The 22170-nt window shown below is 40.5% G+C and overlaps 1 protein-coding gene across 3 annotated transcripts in view; it reads right to left on the bottom strand.

The window, feature by feature from the left end:
- Nucleotides 1–22170, bottom strand: part of zgc:174356 (proton-coupled folate transporter) — a 54243-nt gene that overhangs the window by 15070 nt on the left and 17003 nt on the right. The gene's annotated exons all lie outside the window — the stretch shown is intronic.

Here is a 22170-nt window from a genome sequence, read left to right as displayed (position 1 = left end):
CAGAGAGCTGCTCATCCAGGAGCTTGCTAGCTACAGCAAGTCCACTGCATCACCTTCTGTCCCCTCTACCTCTGTCCCTTCTGCTCCTTCAACCAGTGGTGTTCACCTGCCCAAATTCATCTCTGCAGGCATGAATGTGCCTCAGGTCAAAAAGGGCACAGTAGGGAGGCGTCGTTGTGCCCTTTGTCACAGGAAATGCCCCATCACCTGCACCACTTGTTCAGTAACCCTATTCTTTACAGCAGAAAGAGACTGCTATGGGCCATGGCACCAGCAGCACAATATTGTGTAGGAGGACTATTGTAAATAGAAAATGTGTAATTTTTTAAATATATATATATATATACTTTTTTTGGGGGTGTGTTAGAATAGCATTTATGAATTTTGTATATAGTTATTTGCTTTAAAATGTATCACTGTACCAATTCGGCCAATTGGGTACATTTGTGTGGGACACCTGGGTGACTTCATGCTCAATATCATGTAGCTCACTCATTCTTGAAGTTATCCGTCTGAAACTTTGCTAAACTATTGTTGCCCTCTTATGTTATTCATTCAAATTCTCCCCAGCATCCTATCTGAATGTTTGGCTGTTCTTGGTCATTTGAAAGATGATGCAACAACAATAAAAAAAACAGAAAATGTATGTTTATTCCTTGTATTATCTTCTACCAGATCTATTGTGTTATATTCTTGTACATTCAATTCACATTTCCACAAAACTCAGAGTGTTTCCTTTCAAATGATACCAAGAATATGCATATCCTTGCTTCTGGGCCTGAGCTACAGGCAGTTAGATTAGGGTATGTCTTCAGGCGGAAATTGAGAAGGGGGATACCCAGAAGAAGTTAACACTGAGCTTCAACCAATGCCTATCATCGCGTCTATATAAAAAATGTAGTTATTTGTTACTTTTGACTGTGTAAAACATAGCAGAACAACTTATTTCTGAGAGTGAGGCGGATATACAGTGCATTCGGAAAGTATTCAGACCCCATTACTTTTTCCATATTATGTTACGTACAGCCTATTCTAAAATAGTCGAAAATGAGCTCAGGTGCATCCTGTTGCCATGAATCATCCTTGAGATATTTCTACAACTTGATTGGAAATTACCTGTGGTAAATTAATTTGATTGGACATGATTTGGAAAAGCACACACCTGTCTATATAAGGTCACACAGTTGACAATGCATGTCAGAGCAAAAACCAAGCCATGAGGTGGAATGAATTGTCTGTAGAGCTCAGAGACAAGATAGTGTCAGGGCACAGATCTGGGGAAGGGTACCAAAACATATTTTCAGCATTAAAGTTCCCCAAGAACACAGTGGCCATCATTCTTAAATGGAAGAAGATTGAAATCACCAAGCCTCTTTCTAGAGCTGGCCGGCCGGCCAAACAGAGCAATCGGGGGAGAAGGGGCTTGGTCCGGGAGGTGACCAAGAACCCAATGACAGAGCTCCAGCATGGAGATGGGAGAACCTTCCAAAAGGACAACCATCTCTGCAGCACTCCACCAATCAGGCCTTTATGGTAGTGGCCAGACGGAGACACTCCACAGTAAAAGGCACATGACAGCCAGCCCGCTTGGAGTTTGCCGAAAGGCACCTAAAGGACTCTCAGACCATGAGAAACAAGATTCTCTGGTCTGATGAAACCAAGATTGAACTATTTGGCCTGAATGCCAAGTGTCACATCTGGAGGAAACCTGGCACCATCCATACGGAGAAGCATGGTGGTGGCAGCATCATGCTGTGGGGATGTTTTTCAGCGGCAGAGACTGGGAGACTAATCAGGATCGAGGCAAAGATGAACGGAGCAAAGTACAGAGAAATCTGATGAAAACCTGCTCCAGAGCACTTAGGACCTCAAACTAGGGTGAAGGTTCACCTTTCAACAGGACAACGACCCTAAGCACACAGTCAAGACAACGCAGGAGTGGTTTCGAGACAAGTCTCTGAATGTCCTTGAGTGGCCCAGCTAGAGCCTGGACTTGAACCCGATCGAACATCTTTGGAGAAACCTGAAAATGGCTCTGCAGCGATTCTCCCCATCCAACCTGACAGAGCTGGAGAGGATCTGCAAAGAAGAATGGGAGAAACTCTACAAATACAGGTGTGCCAAGCTGGTAGCGTCATACCCAAGAAGACTCAAGGCTGTAATCACTGCCCAAGGTGCATCAACAAAGTACTGAGTAGGTCTGAATACGCATGTAGATGTCATATTTCCATTTATTGGAAATATGCAAACATTTTGGAAAAACTGTTTTTGCTTTGTCATTATGGGGTATTGTGTGTAGATTGATAAGGGGAAAAAAACGGTTTAATTCAATTTAGTCTAACAAAATTTTGAAAAAGTCGAGGTGTCTGAATATTTTCAGAATGCACTGAATAGCGTTTTGAAATGACACCATAAATTGATAGAATTTAAACAAATCCAGCTCTGTCATTGAACAACCCCATGTCATGATTAGCCTGTGTTTTTCACTCTCTTTCATAAGATCTTTAAATTAAACAAAAGCTAATTTACCAACATTTCTGAAAATGCATATATAGCGTTTGGGAATTAAACGCATTTCATAAGGGATGTTTGAGTTGAAAAACAGCATGTAGCATCATTGATGACTTGATAATATAACATAATGTATAAGATGAAATGTAACAGTCATATTCTCAAATCTAAGCATGTTTATTTTAGCAAACAATGGGTGTAGTAAAACTACTAGACTAGTCGATATCACAGTGTGTATTACACTTGACCATTACACACCTACTCAGACAAAGACCATCACCTGGATGAAATCAAATTTAGAAAAGTGTTGGCTAATAAACTATTTGCTTGTTGTCGGAGCCAAGGTTGGCGCAGGTGACTGAATTGATAACTACTTGCTGCTGTCAGATGTGTATACACCGGTGACTGAATTGATAACTACTTGCTGCTGTCAGATGTGTATACACCGGGGGCATCATCGGATGGGGCCACAGTGTCTTCTGATCCCTCCTGTCTCAGCCTCCAGTATTTATGCTGCAGTAGTTTATGTGTCGGGGGGCTATGGTCAGTCTGTTACATTCGGAGTATTTCTCTTGTCTTATCCGGGGTCCTGTGTGAATTTAAATATGCTCTCTCTAATTCTCTCTCTCTCTTTCTTTCTTTCTCTCGGAGGACCTGAGCCCTAGGACCATGCCTCAGGACTACCTGGCATGATGACTCCTTGCTGTCCCCAGTCCACCTGGCCGTGCTGCTGCTCCAGTTTCAACTGTTCTGCCTGCGGCTATGGAACCCTGACCTGTTCACCGGACGTGCTTGTTACACCCTCGACAACTTCTATGATTATTATTATTATTTGACCATGCTGGTCATTTATGAACATTTGAACATCTTGACCATGTTCTGTTATAATATCCACCCGGCACAGCCAGAAGAGGACTGGCCACCCCTCATAGCCTGGTTCCTCTCTAGGTTTCTTCCTAGGTTTTTGCCTTTCTAGGGAGTTTTTCCTAGGGAGTTTTTCCTAGCCACCGTGCTTCTTTCACATGCATTGCTTGCTGTTTGGGGTTTTAGGCTGGGTTTCTGTACAGCACTTTGAGATATCAGCTGATGTACGAAGGGCTATATAAATAAATTTGATTTGATTTTGATTTGAATTGATAACTACTTGCTGCTGTCAGATGTGTATACACCAGTGACTGAATTGATAACTAATTACTGCTGTCAGATGTGTATACACCGGTGACTGAACTGATAACTACTTGCTGCTGTCAGATGTGTATACACCGGTGACTGAATTGATAACTACTTGCTGCTGTCAGATGTGTATACACCGGTGACTGCTTGCGTTCATTCTTTGCTTGCGGGCTCATTTCTGTGACAGGCCCCAACAATGTGCCTTCATTTCAGTCTTAATGAGAGAGTGTACATGCGGAACAGAACAGCTTTAGGGTGCCGCAGCCACAACTAATCCAAACAGCCTTCTCTCTGTTGGCGTTCCTTCACTTTAATAACACGAGCGCAGCTGAGGCCAAATTAAACCTGTAATTTTGGGAAATAAAAAAATGATAATTGTGGCGGATGTGTCGGCACGCTACAATGCTCTCCGAGTCTGAGCCCTGCAGAGAGTCTAGTTGGTGCTGATGAAGGAATGTCCAGTGAGATTATGCAATATACCCATCCTTGTCATTGAGAATGAGACTATTGGAAGTGTCATGTTTATCATCACCGGTCCAATTACCAGCTTGGTTTGGAGTCCTTGGTTATACTTTTGACTTTGAAATATCCTGGATTTTTTTGCAGGTGCATTACAACACTGTTGTTCTTACAATGTACTGTATCTGGCCTAAACACAATACACCATAATGTCAAAGTGTAATTATGTTTTTAGAACATTAATGTTTTATTAAAAATGTAAATCTGAAATGTCTTGAAAGTATTCAACCCCTTTGTTATGACAAGCATAAATAAGTTCAGGAGTAAACATTTGCTTAACAAGTCACATAATAAGTTGCATGGAATCCCTCTGTGTGCAATAATAGTGTTTAACATGATTTTTGAATGACTACCTCATTTCTGTACCCCACACATAAAAGTATCTGTAAAGGTCCCTCAGTCAAGCAGTGAATTTCAAACACAGATTCATCCAAAGACCAGGGAGGTTTTCCAATGCCTCACAAAGAATGTCACCTATTGGTAGATGAGTAAAAAATAAAAAAGCAAACATTGAATATCCCTTTGAGTACTGTATGGTGAAGTTATTAATTACACTTTGAATGGCGGGTGTATCAATACACTCAGTCACTATAAATATGTAGGCATCCTTCCTAACTCAGTTACCAGAGAGGAAGAAAACCGCTCAAGGATTTTCCATGAGGCCAATGGTGACTTTAAAACAGAGTTTAATGGCTGTGATAGGAGAAAAGTGAGGATGGATCAACAACATTGTAATTACTCCACAATACTAACCTAAATGACAGAGTAAAAAGAAGGAAGCCTGTACATAATCCAAATATTCCAAAACATGCATCCTGTTTGCAATAAGGCACTAAAGTAAAATTTTAGAAAACGTGGCAAAGAAATTAACTTTATGTCCTGAATATAAAGAGTTATGTTTAGGGCAAATCCAACACAATACATCACTGAGTACCACTCTTCATATTTCCAAGCATGGTGGTGGCTGCATCATGTTATGGATATGCTTGTTATCGACAAGGACTAGGGAGGTTTTTTTTTTTGATAAAAAGAAACAGAATAGAGCTCAGCACAGGCAAAATCCGAGAGGAAAACCTAGTTCAGTCTCTTAGAGACTTACCCAGAAAGACTTACAGCTGTAATCGCTGCCAAAGGTAATTCTAACATGTATTGACTCAGGGGTGGGAATACTTATGTAAATTAAATAAAATAAAAAAGTATCTTTTGAAAAACCTTTCAAGTGACTTTTTAGAAAACGATACAGACAAATATTAACTTGCAAACGTACAAGTCTAAGGGGGGCCTTGCAGAGGGGCACTTACTCTGGTACAGTCCAATCAGCCTTAGGGCCATGCCATTAATACTGTACTGAATACCAGTGTGACTGTTCATGTGGATATATTCAATTGAAGAATCATTTTGTACTCTTTCTCTGCTACAATTTAATGTTTCCGAATAAAAATCACATTTTCCATCGCATTTTCAACTCTACCGTTTTGTCACAAAAACGGTCACGTTAAATAGCAAATGTGCCTACTCTGGTCTTGGTATGTGTGCTCTAGTCAATGGCTCACAGATACAGTCCGGATAGGCTGTGAGGGTAGGCTAGTGTAGTCGAAAATAGAGATAGTGAATAAATGTGAACGATGATGAAGGCCAGTGATGAAGATGCGTCTAGCGACTTGCTGGGGACCAGCTTTATGACTCAAATCACGATTTATGGCATTGTTTGGGTGGCCTGTCATTTGTGGGCTATCACAGGGGTCAAACACACCTTACCTGTGGTAATCTCGAGGAAGAGCCATTCCCATAGAAGTCCTAGGGTCACTGAAGCCAGGAGAGGTGCGAAGACTGATGAAACTTGAATCGACTAAATTAATGTTAGTGAATTAAATTGTCATGTTTAGATTGTTTCAAGAGTTCATAAAAAGCTATGAATTTTGATTTGTTACATTGTACTGTAAGTGGTATGGATTTATTGTTAGAGAAACTGTTATTCTAATCGTCAGATGGAGGATAGTTCAAAGAGGAGCGACAGAGGGGTGCACCCGTATAATTTAGATAAGAGTTGCGATGATTAGACCCAAGAATGTGTGTGTTGTTTTCATGCCTCTGTTTTAATGTTTTGGGTCATGCAAAGTGACGTTAATTAGACGATAGGAGATACTGGGAGTTAGTGATCTTGGAAGAATAAAAGCTGGGCTTAACTTTAGATCAGGGAGTCAATGGTATACCGATCTCTTGATGTACATTTGTATGTCATAGTGGTGAATTTTCTTTGCTGTTAAGACTTAGGATATTTTATATTCTTTATATGTGAAGATTTCTGGTATGTACCATTTGCTTATTGTATTCTTATTGCGTAACTGCAATAAATCTACTTTTAAAATGGATACGAACAGTAGTCCTCACATTTCTGAGTAATATTCCTTGAATTATTATTTGGTAAAATGTCTAATGGTAAATGTTATTCACAATACACATAGCATATGTGGCTCGTTTCAGGAAACTAGGCCTATGTCGCATGTCACTACTTCACAGGAACGGCATTTGAACATAAACATTTACTTTTTATCAAAATGTGTTTTTTGGCAGAAAGGCCTTCAGGAAAATGTGAACGTTCATGTGCCTTAATAACAAACTTGTATTCCATCCATAAATCCGATTAAAATTGTTAAATTATGAGCCTAGTTGGTTTAGCCACAGAAAAAGTCAGAAGCCTTCCCGCTAGACATGATTGACTGAGATAAGATGGGCTGGACATGCCGGGAGATGAGTTTGGATTGGTGTGCATGTAGCATGCTTCAGTCTGTAACGTGAGTTGTTCAGTATGTGTTGACAATCTTTTCAACCACGCCGTTTTATAAAGATATAACGTTAGCCATCGAGAACTCCAAAAGTTTTGCTACTTTTCTCAACAACATTGATACCCTGAATTTACCAGGCGCTATCGACAGATCAGTTCGAAAAAGTGATGGGCTACTTTCTGCACATGCCACGGTCAGTGTGAACTGGAGTGACCTGACAACTCTTGCCAAACAAGATGTAGCTACAAACAAAACAGAGTTAAATGGTTCCAGTCTGCCGTGAAGCATTCATCCATGTATGCAGGTAAGAGTCTAACTACATTTTCTAATTTTGTCAGAAAGTTGTTTTTATTGCAAGATAAAGCGTACTGTTAGCTAGCAAACGTTAGCTTGCTGGCTCACTAGCTAACATTACGTGTATGATCTGTGTAGTAATATTATTCAAATCAGAAATCCATTTGCATTGCTAGTTATAGCCTAATGTTATCTAGCTAACATTGAACCTAGTTTGTTAGCTTCAGCTACCTGCAGATTCATACTACAGCTATGACAATGTTTGTATTGGTAGTAGTACGAGTTGGAATTATCCCGGTTCATAACTAGCTAGTTTCATGTCTAAACAAAAGACTCCACTTCAGCCGGATTATTACATGACCCATCAAATTAGCCAGGTGTGTCTGGGGGTGATTACGGCCATCTATTGTATTCCATGAACATGTGTACATCTCTAGACAATAGTGACTCATCCACTTAGTTAGATGTGGCTGGGGGTGGTTATAGCATTTACTTCACATGGCCCATCAATTTAGACAAGTGTGTCAGGTAAGCGTCGTCTAATAATGATAAAATATTTATAAAATCTTTTTATCTGGATACTTTCTGTTTTTGATATTACTATGCAAGTAACCACTTCACTGTACCATTTACACCTTCTGTATCCTGTGCATGTGACAAATAAAATGACCTTTCATTTAATATAGCCTCACATGTGAATCCTTAAAGAGATGGGGCTAAGGCTTAACCTCTCTGGGCTAGGCGGGACGAATTCGTCCCACCTACGCAACAGCCAGTTGAATCCCGTGGCGCGATATTCAAATACCTTAGAAATGCTATTACTTCAATTTCTCAAACATATGACTATTTTACAGCATTTTAAAGACAATACTCTCGTTAATCTAACCACACTGTCCGATTTCAAAAAGGCTTTACAACGAAAACAAAACATTAGATTATGTCAGCAGAGTACCCAGCCAGAAATAATCAGACACCCATTTTTCAAGCTAGCATATAATGTCACATAAACCCAGAAGACAGCTAAATGCAGCACTAACCTTTGATGATCTTCGTCAGATGACAATCCTAGGACATTATGTTATACAATACATGCATGTTTTGTTCAATCAAGTTCATATTTATATCAAAAACCAGCTTTTTACATTAGCATGTGACGTTCAGAACTAGCATACCCCCCGCAAACTTCCAGGGAATTTACTAACAATTTACTAAATTACTCACGATAAACGTTCACAAAAAACATAATTATTTTAAGAATTATAGATACAGAACTCCTTTGTGCAATCGAGGTGTCCGATTTTAAAATAGCTTTTCGGTGAAAGCACATTTTGCAATATTCTCAGTAGATAGCCCAGCCATCACGGCTAGCCATTTAGACACCGACCAAGTTTAGCCCTGACCAAAGTCAGATTTACTATTACAAAAGTTTGATTACCTTTGTTGTCTTCGTCAGAATGCACTCCCAGGACTGCTACTTCAATAACAAATGTTGGTTTGGTCCAAAATAATCCATCGTTATATCCAAATAGCGGCGTTTTGTTTGTGCGTTCCAGACACTATCCGAAAGGGTAAATCAGGGTTACGAGCATGGCGCAATTCGTGACAAAAAAATTCTAAATATTCCATTACCGTACTTCGAAGCATGTCAACCGCTGTTTAAAATCCATTTTTATGCAATTTTTCTCGTAAAAAAGCGATAATATTCCGACCGGGAATCTCCGTTTAGGTAAACAGAGGAAAAAAAACAAAGCTTTCGGTCGACGCGGGCACGAGCCTGAGTCTCACAGTACTGTAACCAGCCACTACCCAAACGCGTTACTTTTTTTCAGCCAGAGCCTGCAAAGCCACGATTCAGCTTTTTGCCGCCTTCTGAGAGCCTATGGCAGCCGTAGGAAGTGTCACATAACAGCAGAGATCCTTTGTAATGGATAGAGATGGCAAAGAAGGCCAAGAAATGGTCAGACAGGGTACTTCCTGTACAGAAACTTCTCAGGTTTTGGCCTGCCAAATGAGTTCTGTTATACTCACAGACACCATTCAAACAGTTTTAGAAACTTTGGAGTGTTTTCTATCCAAAGCTAATAATTATATGCATATTGTAGTTTCTGGGCAGGAGTACTAATCAGATTAAATTGGGTACGTTTTTTATCAGTCCGTGAAAATACTGCCCCCTAGCCGATGCTGAATCGGTGTAGACAAAGAAGAGCTCTCCAGTACTTGTACCAAAACATTCAAGGGCCATTTTCTCAAAAAGTGGGGTTACAAGTTGATCAAATTTCAAGGCAGAATTACTTCCCCATTGTTCTTCAATTGCAGTGTATGACCGAATCTAGGCGGTCGGTCACATATATGCTTGGTCTCTACCTATGCATCTCTGAGTCAAGGTTAACTCAATCATATAATGCTAGGACATTGATTGCAAGATATTAACTCCTTGTCCCTTAGCCTCTTAATAATTGCATTGTAAACCTAGACACGTGCATCTTATTCCAAGCGTTGACATAAGGCTCGCAACCTTGGCTATACCCACTGTATACTATTATGGGCCTATAGCATTCACATGATAATGAAGTCAGATGGCATATCATAGTAGGGTCATAGACCCCTACACACATTCTCTGTCATCCTCAGACAAAGTGAATTTGCACTATCCTACATCAGTGCTCGACTTGGACTGAAATAGGTTCCGGTACTCATTTTGGGTGCTGGTAGTGTTTATATTTAGGTGCAGGAGCTCCACAATACCCTTGAGCTAATATTCTATAAGAGAAACATGAGCTCAAGCAGTAGAAGATTTGAGGTGCCGGTACTCAAGCGATCTCCTGCCCAAGTCAAGCACCGGTCTACATGTTGAGATTATTATGGATAAGAGCGAGAACATTTTTAAAACGTCAGTGTAGAATCAATCATCATGTCACCAGAATAAGACCCTAAATATTTATTGGAAAGGAGCATCAAGATCACCGTGCACTTTCATCACCCTGTGAAGTGGCCTAATAAACTGCACGGTTTCCCGAGTCGTAGTGGGAGGACCACACACCATATCATCACGCGACTCCAAGTTTACTTCGAGATGGTTATTATATCAATATTTATGCATAAAGGTGTTTCCACCCCCATTTCTCACATAATTCATTTTACTGACAAAAAGATCCCACCATGTCGAACGAACAAATTATCTGTCAGTATTTATAAAATTGTATCATAGCTGTCGTGATTTTTTTAATAAGATATGACTTTACTCGTATAAAAACTGTGGATGGAAACGTGGTTAAAGTCAATAATAGTATCTTCAACTCCTGGCCAGTTTGCCCATTCAGAGTGGACTGTCACTCATCTACCTACAGTAGGGTGCCAGTCTGGCTCTGCTTTGTCCATGTCTAGCACAGAAAAATCCTGGGAAATCAATAAATATAGAAAGAGGGAGAGCGAAATAGAGACAGAGAAAGAAAGACACAGCTATGGAAACAACCCTGGTCTGTTATTACCATTGTACCAGTCAGACAGTTTGGCCATTGAGTGGAAAAGAAGAAGGAAGGCAAATGTATACCTAAATAAATAATGAAATCAACAGACATGCTTATTTTGCCTTGAATCTGAGCAGTAGTAGCATCTTTCTGGCAAGTGTGTTTCTGGTTTGTGTGTCTTTAACAAACTGGATCAATCCACTGTCGTAATCAATGCAGTCACTTCAACAAATCTCCATTCAGCAGCATTGGGAGTAACAGACTGTTCCCACGCATCAACAGACAGATAGACACCACAAACAGACAGTCATCTGTTTCATATCTGCCTTCACCAGACGGTACTACGACCATCCTAACAGATGATGAAAAATCCCTCAAATTATCACTCTTGCAAATGTTTTTCATCAGTTTGGACACATTTGGACTTCTGTCTGTAATCACCACAGTTCTATTTTCTGCAACTTTGCTTTGATTGTTTGTGAAAAATAGCATTGGAATATAATATATTTTGTCATATATTATATGGCATTCTGTACCATTTCCACAGTCATTAATTCTAATCTAAGCAAGAAAAAAGCAAGCAAGAAAAAAGGCACATGACAGCCCGCTTGGAGTTTTCCAAAAGGCACCTAAAGGACTCTCAGACCATGAGAAACAAATCCCAAATCAAATCAAATCTTATTGGTCACATACACATGGTTAGCAGATGTTATTACGAGTGTAGCGAAATGCTTATGCTTCTAGATCCGACAGTGTAGCAGTATCTAACAGGTAATATCTAACAATTCCACAACAAAACCTAATACACATAATCCAGGAAAGGAATATAGAATTATAAAATATATGGACGAGCAGTGACAGAGCGGCTAAGATGTGATAGTAAAGAATAGATAGTGAATGATACAGTATACATTATATACATATGAGATGAGTAATGCGGGATATGTAAACATTCTTAAAGTGGCATTATTAAAGTGACTAGTGTTCCATTTATTAAAAAGTGGCCAATGATATCAAGTCTGTAGGTAGGCAGCCACCTCCCTGTGCTAGTGGTGGCTGTTTAACAATCTGATGGCCTTCTCTCTCTCGGTCCCAGCTTTGATGCACCTGTACTGACCTCACCTTCTGGTTAGAAGTGGGGTGAACAGGCAGTGGTTCGGGTGGTTATTGATCTCTTTGCCTTCCTGTGACATTGGGTGTTGTAGGTGTCCTGGAGGGCAGGTAGTTTGCCCCCGGTGATGCGTTGTGCAGACCGCACCACCCTCTGGAGAGCCTTGCGGTTGTGGGCGGTGCAGTTGCCATACCAGGCGGTGAAACATCCCGACAGGATGCTCTCAATTGTGCATCTGTATAAGTTAGTGAGGGTTGTTGTTGCGCTGTTGAAGGCGCTGTTGAGCCTTGAAGGTGCTGTTGAGCCACTACACTGTCTGTAACCGTGGACGATTTCAGTTTGTCGGTGATATGTACACCGAGGAACTTAAAACTTTCCACCTCCTCCACTGCTGCTGTCCCGTCGATGTGGATAGAGGGGTGCTCCCTGTGCGGTTTCCTGAAGTCCACAATCATCTCTTTTGGTTTGCTGACATTCAGTGAGAGGTTATTTTCCTGACACCACACTTCGAGGGCCCTCACCTCCTCCCTGTAGGCTGTCTCGTCATTGTTGGTAATAATGCCTACCACTGTTGTGTCGTCTGCAAACTTGATGTTTGAGTTGGAGGCGTGCATGGCCATGCAGTCGTGGGTGAACAAGGAGGACAGGAGGGGGCTGAGAACACACCCTTGTGGGGCCCCAGTGTTGAGTATCAGCTCGGTGGAGATGTTATTTCATACCTTCACCACCTGGGGGTGGCCCATCAGGTAGTCCTGGACCCAGTTGCACAGGACCAGGGTCTCAAGCTTAATGATCAGTTTGGAGGATACTATGGTGTTGAATGCTGAGCTGCAGTCAATGAACAGCATTCTTACATTAGGTATTCCTCTTGTCCAGATGGGATTTGGCAGTGTGCAGTGTGATGGCGATTGCATCGTCTGTGGACCTATTGGGGCAGTAAGCAAATTGAAGTGGGTCTAGGGTGACAGGTAGGGTGGAGGTGATATGATCCTTGACTAGTCTCTCAAAGCACTTCATGATGACAGAAGTGAGTGCTACGGGGGCGATAGTTTTTTAGTTCCGTTACCTTAGCTTTCTTGGGAACAGGAACAATGGTGGCCATAATGAAGCATGTGGGGACAGCAGATTGGCATAGGGATTGATTGAATATGTCCGTAAACACACCAGCCAGCTGGTCTGCGCATGCTCTGAGGACGTGGCTAGGGACGCCGTCCGGGCCGACAGCCTTGCGAGGGTTAACACGTTTAAAATGTTTTAGTCACATCGGCCACAGGGAAGGAGAGCCCACAGTCTTCAGTAGCGGGCCACCTCGGTGGAAATGTATAGTCCTCAAAGCGTTGTTTAATTTGTCTGGAAGCAAGACGTTGATGTCTGCGACGGGGCTGGTTTTCTTTCTGTAATCCGTGATTGTCTGTAGACCCTGCCACAATAGCGTCGTGTTTGAGCCGTTGAATTGCGACTCCACTTTGTCTCTATACTGACACTTTGCTTGTTTGATTGCCTTACGGAGGGAATAACTACACTGTTTGTATTTAGTCATATTTCCAGTCGCCTTGCCATGATTGAATGCGGTGGTACGTGCTTTCAGCTTTGCGCGAATGCTAACATCAATCCACCGTTTCTGGTTAGGGAAGGTTTTAATAGACACAGGTATTAAACGGGCCCCGGGGCAAAATTTTGAAAGACTGTAGTAACGATAAGCTCCGACGTGATCGGTTCTGCTTTCGGTACTGGAGAAATTAAGAAAATACCTTTCCTATTTATTATTGTTACATAAACGTTATCTTGCACATTATATCTCACCAACTGTTTCTAGTTTACAATAAGATGAAGACATTCATCTATGAAGCATTTTCGCTATTCCCAATCCAGAAGAGAGATTTCTCTCGTGCAGAGCCTGTGTCTCACACACACACACACACACACACACACACACACACACCTTAACTGGTGACGATGGCGGAGAGAACTAAACGTTCAAAAGTGTGGTTACACTTCAGAGTCGATGCTGACGATGCTCGTTGCCACAAGTGCAACACGATTTTTGTTCTTAAGGGCGGAAACACAAACAATCTGTCCAAACATCTATCGAAAGTGTATCATGTACAGGCAGAGAAATGCAGTTCTCGACTGCCTAGCTCGTAGTTCATCTCTCGTTGCCCGATCTACTTTAGGTATATATGCTAGCAGCCTAGAGCCCACACACGGAGTTAACTCAATTATGAGAAACATGGGGTCATGATCAAAAGTAACCATTAGCCAGCTGATTAAAATATATATATGTATAAAAAAAAAAAAAAATTAAAAAAAAAATATATATATATATATATATATATATATATATATTTTTTTTTTTATACATTTCCAAAAATGTCTAAAAAACAGTTTTACTTTCCCAACAATACCAACCTCGTCTGATCACGGTAGACACAAAAACAGGTCTCAAAAAGCTGGTTCAGAATTACAATATCTAATTTGGTTCCATCTAAAACCGAAAATACATTCAGAGTCAATAGAAGACATTGGTCTTTGATGGTTGGATTAAATCAGCTCTGGCCTGTCTCTCCCTCTGTCTGTCTCTCTCTCATATCAGTGCATTTTGTTACGTGCACCCAATACTAGACAGACTGTATGGTCTCTCATTCTTCTCCACAGAATTTGTCATCGTCTTCACTGATTCCCTTTCATCATCCTCCTCTTTCTCATCAGTATTCCAAGGGGTCAAAACTAGGAAGACATGTGCACTCTTTATTTTGCTCCCTCCCTCACTGTTTCTTTCTCTCTCTCACTAACACAAAATCTTGGAAGAATACTACAGTACAAGCTGCTTCATTGTATGCATTGTCTATGAAAGGTGTATTGTGTCTTGTTAGAAATTAACCTCTCTCCATGGGATTCAATATTTTGATTATGAAAAATGTTGATTTCAACAAAGAACATTTCTGTATTTGTATTGCAAATCCAAAGAAAATTACAACCTGCTTTTGTCAGCACGTCTCTCAAAATGTGGTCTCCAGTTAGTCACCCACCCATGCATGCACACTGCACACAGTATACAGCTCTATTTTGGTGGCCTCTGATACATTATAATGCCATGATTCCATCCGAAATACACAGCAAAATGATTGAATACTTGAACAACTGAATCTCCCAGTTTGGTAAAATGAATTGTGGTATTGTGTAGAAAGACAAACATTTAAATTACTGAAAATGCATGAATTCAGTGTGTTGTTAGTTGTTTTGGATATTGCCTAAGCCTATACTGTATGATCAGGACTATTTTCTAAGTAAGATAACCCTTTTTAACATTAAACCTGTCTTCTATTGATATTAAAGTCATATTTACCATTTTATTGCAAGTTATGAATTTCCTCAATTATGTTTGTTTTTCAAATTCTGTATTTTATTGGCTCTGTGGCTGTGGACACTAAGGGTAAGCAAACCAATGTGTCATTTTTTTATTTGGGTGAACTCTTTCTTTGGCCTGTCAATCAGTTTGACCTGTCAATCAATCACTGTGATTGGGATTGTCAGGGGAGGGGGCAGGATGTTTGTCAGTCACAGAGTTGGTTTCAGACCCGTCAATCAATTACTGTGGGTGGGAATAGCCCAAAAAACTAAGTCTAGTCTTTTAATTACATTTATTGAGACAAAAACCTAAGAAATAAGGCTGTATTCTATCAAGTAAACATGCATTCCGTGTTTACAAAGCAATATAGAATTGCAGGAAACTGGTTTTAAAAATGCTAAAATTTTCAGGGGGAGGACCCCCAGACTCCCACCATAGTGTGCACCCACACTTTTATATAAAGTCATGCTTTCATGAATAGACCTACAGGTATGATTTGAAGAATGAAGCAGGTGTTAAACATGGGCTCTGCTACACAGAAAGCAACAGTTGACTACTCCATTGTCAGCACTTCATTCAAATCAGTAGGCCTATATCAATTTCTATAATACCATATAATTATCATTAGCTTTTATAACCGTCAATGTTTTTTTTTTTTTTTTTTTATCATATTTTGGACCAGAATGAGGCTCTCTCTCCACTACCTACTGTTCCTTCAGTGAGGATTCGACATCTTCATTGAATGTTTTCATAATTTATCTGCAGATAGTCACCAAAAAGCAGTATTAGCCTACCATTATGCAAATTAGGGAGCCAAATTAACGGCCCTCTCACCTATGCAATTCGGTTCCTGACATTCACCTAAAAGAGACATTCAAAAAGAGCTGTTAGTTCGCAAACAACCCATCACTAGGCTACACTGACGTCACTTTAGTAGTCACTGGAAAATCTCGACATGGGCTTGAATCTTAAGAAAATACACACAAGATATTTAGTTTACTTGTCCCGACGCGATACCATGGACATAACTACATTGTATGATTTATTAATAGCAAATGGATATAGGAGTTTGACTTTATTCAGTTCGTCACCTTTTACAAACTAGTCAACACAATCAAAGCACAGTAAACACAGTAAATAGCCTATGAGGACCAACTCCGTGGCTTGCTAAACTAAACACGCAAAATAAATGAATGTGCCACAAAACAAGAATTAAGTGGATTTCAACTCATCGTTACCACTTACATTACATGGGACGTATAAATTCACTCACAGGAGACGAAGAAGCATCATGCTTTCTCTTCTCTCTGAAAATACATTTGACTGCAGCCAACCACAGTGCACAAAAATAACAGGTACCGAGAGGCGGGACAGGCAGCAGATTGACAGAGAAACACTGCTGGTTTGTCATCGCTCCATTTGTATAAGCCCTGTCAATAGATCACTAGAAGATACATTATTTCATTCACTCTAGGGGGAGAAGGCTATATGGACTTTTCTGACTAGAGAATTGAATCTTTTAAATGAAAAGAAGCCTAGTTAATTTATGAAGTGGAAAAAGTATCCAGCTGACAATTAATCTGTTAATGGCCGTTTTGCCGATTACTATTATTCTTATTGTGTTACTTTTTATTATTACTTTTTATTTTAGTCAACTTGGTAAACATTTTCTTAACTCTTCTTGAACTGCACTGTTGGTTAAGGGCTTGTAAGTAAGCATTTCACGGTAAAGTCAACACTTGCTGTATTCTGCGCATGTAACAAATACTATGATTCGATTTGGTCAGCGCTTAGGGAAAACGCTGATCATCCATAACCTGTCATTATTTCTACTTCTAGAATTCCAACACAGCCAACATCAAATTACAAAAGAGAATTCCACAGCACAGCACCTTACATCTGTGATTTGTTCACTAATCACCTCCATCTTCGATGTGGGCGAATTCATTCACACCTATCATTTCAGTAAGCACAGGTAATATGCCCTGCTTAGTGCTCTGACAATGTGTGACCACAGTATTGTTTCATTGCTTAATTGCACCTTAATTGTCTGGCTCTGGTGTGTGTATATATATACACAGTTGAAGTCGGAAGTTTACATACACTTAGGTTGGAGTCATTAAAACTAGTTTTTCAACCACTCCACAAATGTCTTGTTAACAAACTATAGTTTTAGCAAGTCGGTTAGGACATCTACTTTGTGCATGACAAGTAACTTTTCCAACAATTGCTTACAGACAGATTATTTCACTTATAATTCACTGTATCACAATTCCAGTGGGTCAGAAGTTTAAATACACTAAGTTGACTGTGCCTTTAAACAGCTTGGAAAATTCCAGAAAATTATGTCATGGCTTTAGAAGCTTCTGATAGGCTAATTGACATCATTTGAGTCAATTGGAGGTGTACCTGTGGATGTATTTCAAGGCCTACCTTCAAACTCAGTGCCTCTTTGCTTGACATCATGGGAAAATCAAAAGAAATCAGCCAAGACCTCAGAAAAAAAATTGTAGACCTCCACAAGTCTGGTTCATCCTTGGGAGCAATTTCCAAATTCTTGAAGGTACCACGTTAATCTGTAAAAACAATAGTACGCAAGTATAAACACCATAGGACCAGGCATCCGTCATACTGCTCAGGAAGGAGATGCGTTCTGTCTCCTAGAGATGAACGTGCTTTGGTGCAAAAAGTGCAAATCAATCCCAGAACAACAGCAAAGGACCTTGTGAAGATGCTGGAGGAAACAGGTACAAAAGTATCTATATCCACAGTAAAACGAGTCCTATATAAACATAACCTGAAAGGCCGCTCAGCTATGAAGAAGCCACTGCTCCAAAACCGCTATTAAAAAACAGACTACGGTTTCAAACTGCACATGGGGACAAAGATCGTACTTTTTGGAGAAATGTCCTTTGGTCTGATGAAACAAAAATAGAACTGTTTAGCCATAATGACCATCGTTATGTTTGGAGGGAAAAGGGGGAGGCTTGCAAGCCAAAGAACACCATCCCAATCGTGAAGCATGGGGGTGGCAGCATCACGTTGTGGGGGTGCTTTGCTGCAGGAGGAACTGGTACACTTCACAAAGTAGATGGCATCGTGAGGACAGAAAATTCTGTGGCTATATTGAAGCAACATCTCAAGACATCAGTCAGGAAGTTAAAGCTTGGTCACAAATGGGTCTTCCAAATAGACAATGACCCCAAGCATACTTCCAAAGTTGTGGCAAAATGGCTTAAGGACAACAAAGTCACGGTATTGGAGTGGCCATCACAAAGACCTGACCTCAATCCTATAGAAAATATGTGGGCAGAACTGAAAAAGCTTTAAAATGTCAGGAATTGTGAAAAACGGAGTTTAAATGTATGTAAACTTCTGACTTCAACTGTATGTGTGTGTGTGTGTGTGTTAGTACCAGCAGCATGGCTGGGAGGGGGCAGCCACCGTGGCCCCAAGGTGCACACACGCATGCAAAATGGGGGGCAGGTACCCTACCGGTTAGAGTGTTAGGCCAGTAACCGAAAGGTTGCTAGTTCGAATCCATTGAGCAAGGCACTTAACCCTAATTTCTCTAGGGTTGGCGTGGATAATGGCTGACACTGGCCGTGACCCCACTCTCTGAGGGTGTCTCCTAGGGAGAGATGGGATATGCAAAAACGCATTTCCAAATCACACATGCGTATTAATACACACTTTTACATGTGTGAAATAGGACAAATATAAGCGCTAACCACCAGACCACATGGTGCTTTTATTACAGGGACCCCTACATTACTTAATTAAGCCATTACCAAAGACAATGGCTTAATTATAGTGGCAAGAACATCAAATGTGGACCGTCACAATGAATTGAAAGGATGGTAATGGAGTTGGTAGTGTCTGTTCAGGGCTCCAGCCACTCAGTCATAGGACGCATCCCAAATGGCACCCTACTATTCCTATAGTGCACATCTTTTGACCAGAGCTAATGAGGTTAGTGTTTAATGGTAGCCCTGTGCGTCACTGTTGGAATTCACTTATTGTAGCCTACAGAATGCGTTGAGGTACAGCTGGTTCAAATCCACGAGACGACTAGGTGAAACATCTGTCGAGGTGCACTTGAGCAAGGCCATTGCTCCCGTAAGTCGCTCTGGATAGGAGAGTCCGCTAAATGACTCAAATGTTAAATGTAATTGATATACTACTGTATGTTTCATACATTCCCTTACATGAGTTTGACGTTGTGTTAACACCATTAAATTATATTACGTTTCTGTACTGTGTTGCTACACTAAAGCAAAACCTATTGCCGATGTTGAACAACATGGTAGGGCAAAATAGTGATACATGTTGGACCACCATGATCCCTGGTATTGTGGCAGATAGTCTGTTTAGCTGTTTCTACAGGCTTTAATTTATACCCATTTACTTCATGTCAATGCATAGAATGGAAAGGTACAGGCATGAAGACCGAAGGTCCTGTACTGTATTCAACATTCAAGCGACAGCTCAAAAAAGTAAGTGAATAGAATTAATAAATTACATTACAAAATCAATAAAATCTATTTAAAAGTGGATACCCATCTCAGCTTCAGACTAAACGGTTCACTCCCCATGAATAGGAACCTAATAACTATCAGCAAGCAACCCACACCCAGGAAATGAAATTACATTCATCCAGTAGCGATGATTCCTCCTCACTACAATTATACCTTATTGTACTATGATTACTTTCCCAATTGTAAATTCAAATCACATACACATTCTAGGAAATGAATTACTGAAGTAATCAAAGCCTATTCAAGTGAAGATTACTTAAGTGTCTGATAAAAAGTTAAAAGACCAAATTGACCACAAAACTATCGGTTAGCGGCATGTTATGTTAGTAAATGTAATCTAATTCCTTATTGCCCTTTTGAAAATACTTTCATTTGGAGTAATAATCATACAATTTTGAGAAACCCTTGAACAATTAACATTTTGAAATGTTAATTGCCTTTATGTCCCCTTCAACCAAAGTGAATGCAGCTAACCTGCATTTTTTACTACGTACAGTGCCTTCGGAAAGTATTTAGACCCCTTGACTTGTTCCACATTTTGTTACTATACAGCCTTATTCTAAAATGGATTAAATATATATATGTTTTTCTAAAATATACAAACAAACCCCATAATGACAAAGCGAAAACAGGTTTTTAAACATTTTGGCAAATGTATATACAACTTTTTTTATATATATATACACAAAATAACATCTTTACATAAGTATTCAGGCCCTTTGCTATGAGTCTCAAAACTGAGCTCAGGTGCATCCTGTTTCCATTGATCATCCTTGAGATGCTTCCACAACTTGATTCGAGTCCACCTGTGGTAAATTCAATTGATTAGACATGATTTGGAAAAGACACACACCTGTCTATATAAGGTCCTACAGTTGATAGTGCATGTCAGTGCAAAAACCAAGCCATGAGGTTGAAGGAATTGTCCGTAGAGCACCGAGACAGGATTGTGTCAAGGCACAGATCACGGGAAGGTTACCAAAACATTTCTGCAGCATTGAGAGTCCCCTAGAAACACAGGGGCCTCCAACATTTTTAAATGGAAGAACTTTGGAACCGCAAAGACTCTTGCTAGAGCTGGCCAAAATGGAAGGACAACCAGCCGGCTTCGAATTTGCCAAAAGGCACCAAAAGGACTCTGTGTCACGACTTCCGCCGAAGTTGGTGCCTCTCCTTGTTCGGGCGGCATTCAGCGGTCGACGTCACCGGCTTTCTAGCCACCACCGATCTACGTTTCTTTTTCTATGTGTTTTGTCTTGATTGTACACACCTGGTTTCCATTACGTTATAATTTATTCCCTATTTAACCCTCTGGTTCCCACATGGTTTTGTGCATGTTTGTTCTTTGTTAAGTGGTCGCTCTTTTGTGTAGAGCTGGATTGTTCTCCCTGTATGGAATTAGTTTGTGATATTTTCGAGTAAAGTACGTTTTTGCTCAGTTCTGTGTCCTGCGCCTTACTCCGTCCTACCCGCTGCACACAGACACTTGACACTGACCACGAGAAACAAGATTCTCTGGTCTGATGAAACCAAGATTGAACTCTTTGGCCTGAATTCCAAGTGTCACGTCTGGAGGAAACCTGGCACCATCCCTACGGTGAAGCATGCTGGTGACAGCATCATGCTGTGGGGATGTTTTTCACCGGCAGTTAATGGGAGACTAGTCAGGATCGAGGCAAAGATGAATGGAGCAAAGTACAGAGAGATCCTTGATCAAAACCTGCTCCAGAGGGCCCAGTACCTCTGAGTGGGGTGAATGTTCGACTTCCAGCAGGACAACGACTCCAAGCACATAGCCAAGACAACGCAGGAGTGGCTTCGGGACAAGTCTCTGAATGTCCTTGAGTGGCCCAGGCAGAACCCGGACTTGAACCCGATCTAACCTCTCTGGAGAGACCTGAAAATAGCTGGGCAGCAACGCTCCCCATCCAACCTGACAGAGCTTGAGAGGATCTGCAAAGAAAAATGGGAGAAACTCCCCAAATACAGGTGTGCCAAACATTTAGCGTCATACCCAAGAAGACTCGATGCTGTAATCGCTGCCAAAGGTGCTTCAACAAAGTACTGAGTAAAGGGTCTGAATACTTATGTAAAATGTGATTTGTTTTTTATTTTTAATAAATTAGCAAAAATGTCTAAACCTGTTTTTGCTTTGTCATTATGGGGTATTCTGTGTAGATTGAAAAAAAAAAAAAAAGATTGAATACATTTTAGAATAAGGCTGTAACGTAACAAAATGTGGAAAAGATCAAGGGGTCTGAATACTTTCAGTACACATGTAGGATCTTAAATTTCAGCCAATTTAAACCTGCAACAATAGGAAATGTGAATTATTACGTGCATTATAATTAATGTGCAGTTTTGTATGGGTTGATACATTTTCGTAAGTGAAAATCAAGTAAAATTTCTGAAGTGGAAATTA

This window comes from Salmo salar, chromosome ssa01 (assembly GCF_905237065.1).
Source record: "Salmo salar chromosome ssa01, Ssal_v3.1, whole genome shotgun sequence".
NCBI classification, from domain to species: Eukaryota; Metazoa; Chordata; class Actinopteri; order Salmoniformes; family Salmonidae; genus Salmo; species Salmo salar.
This window is presented reverse-complemented; position numbering and strand designations above follow the sequence as displayed.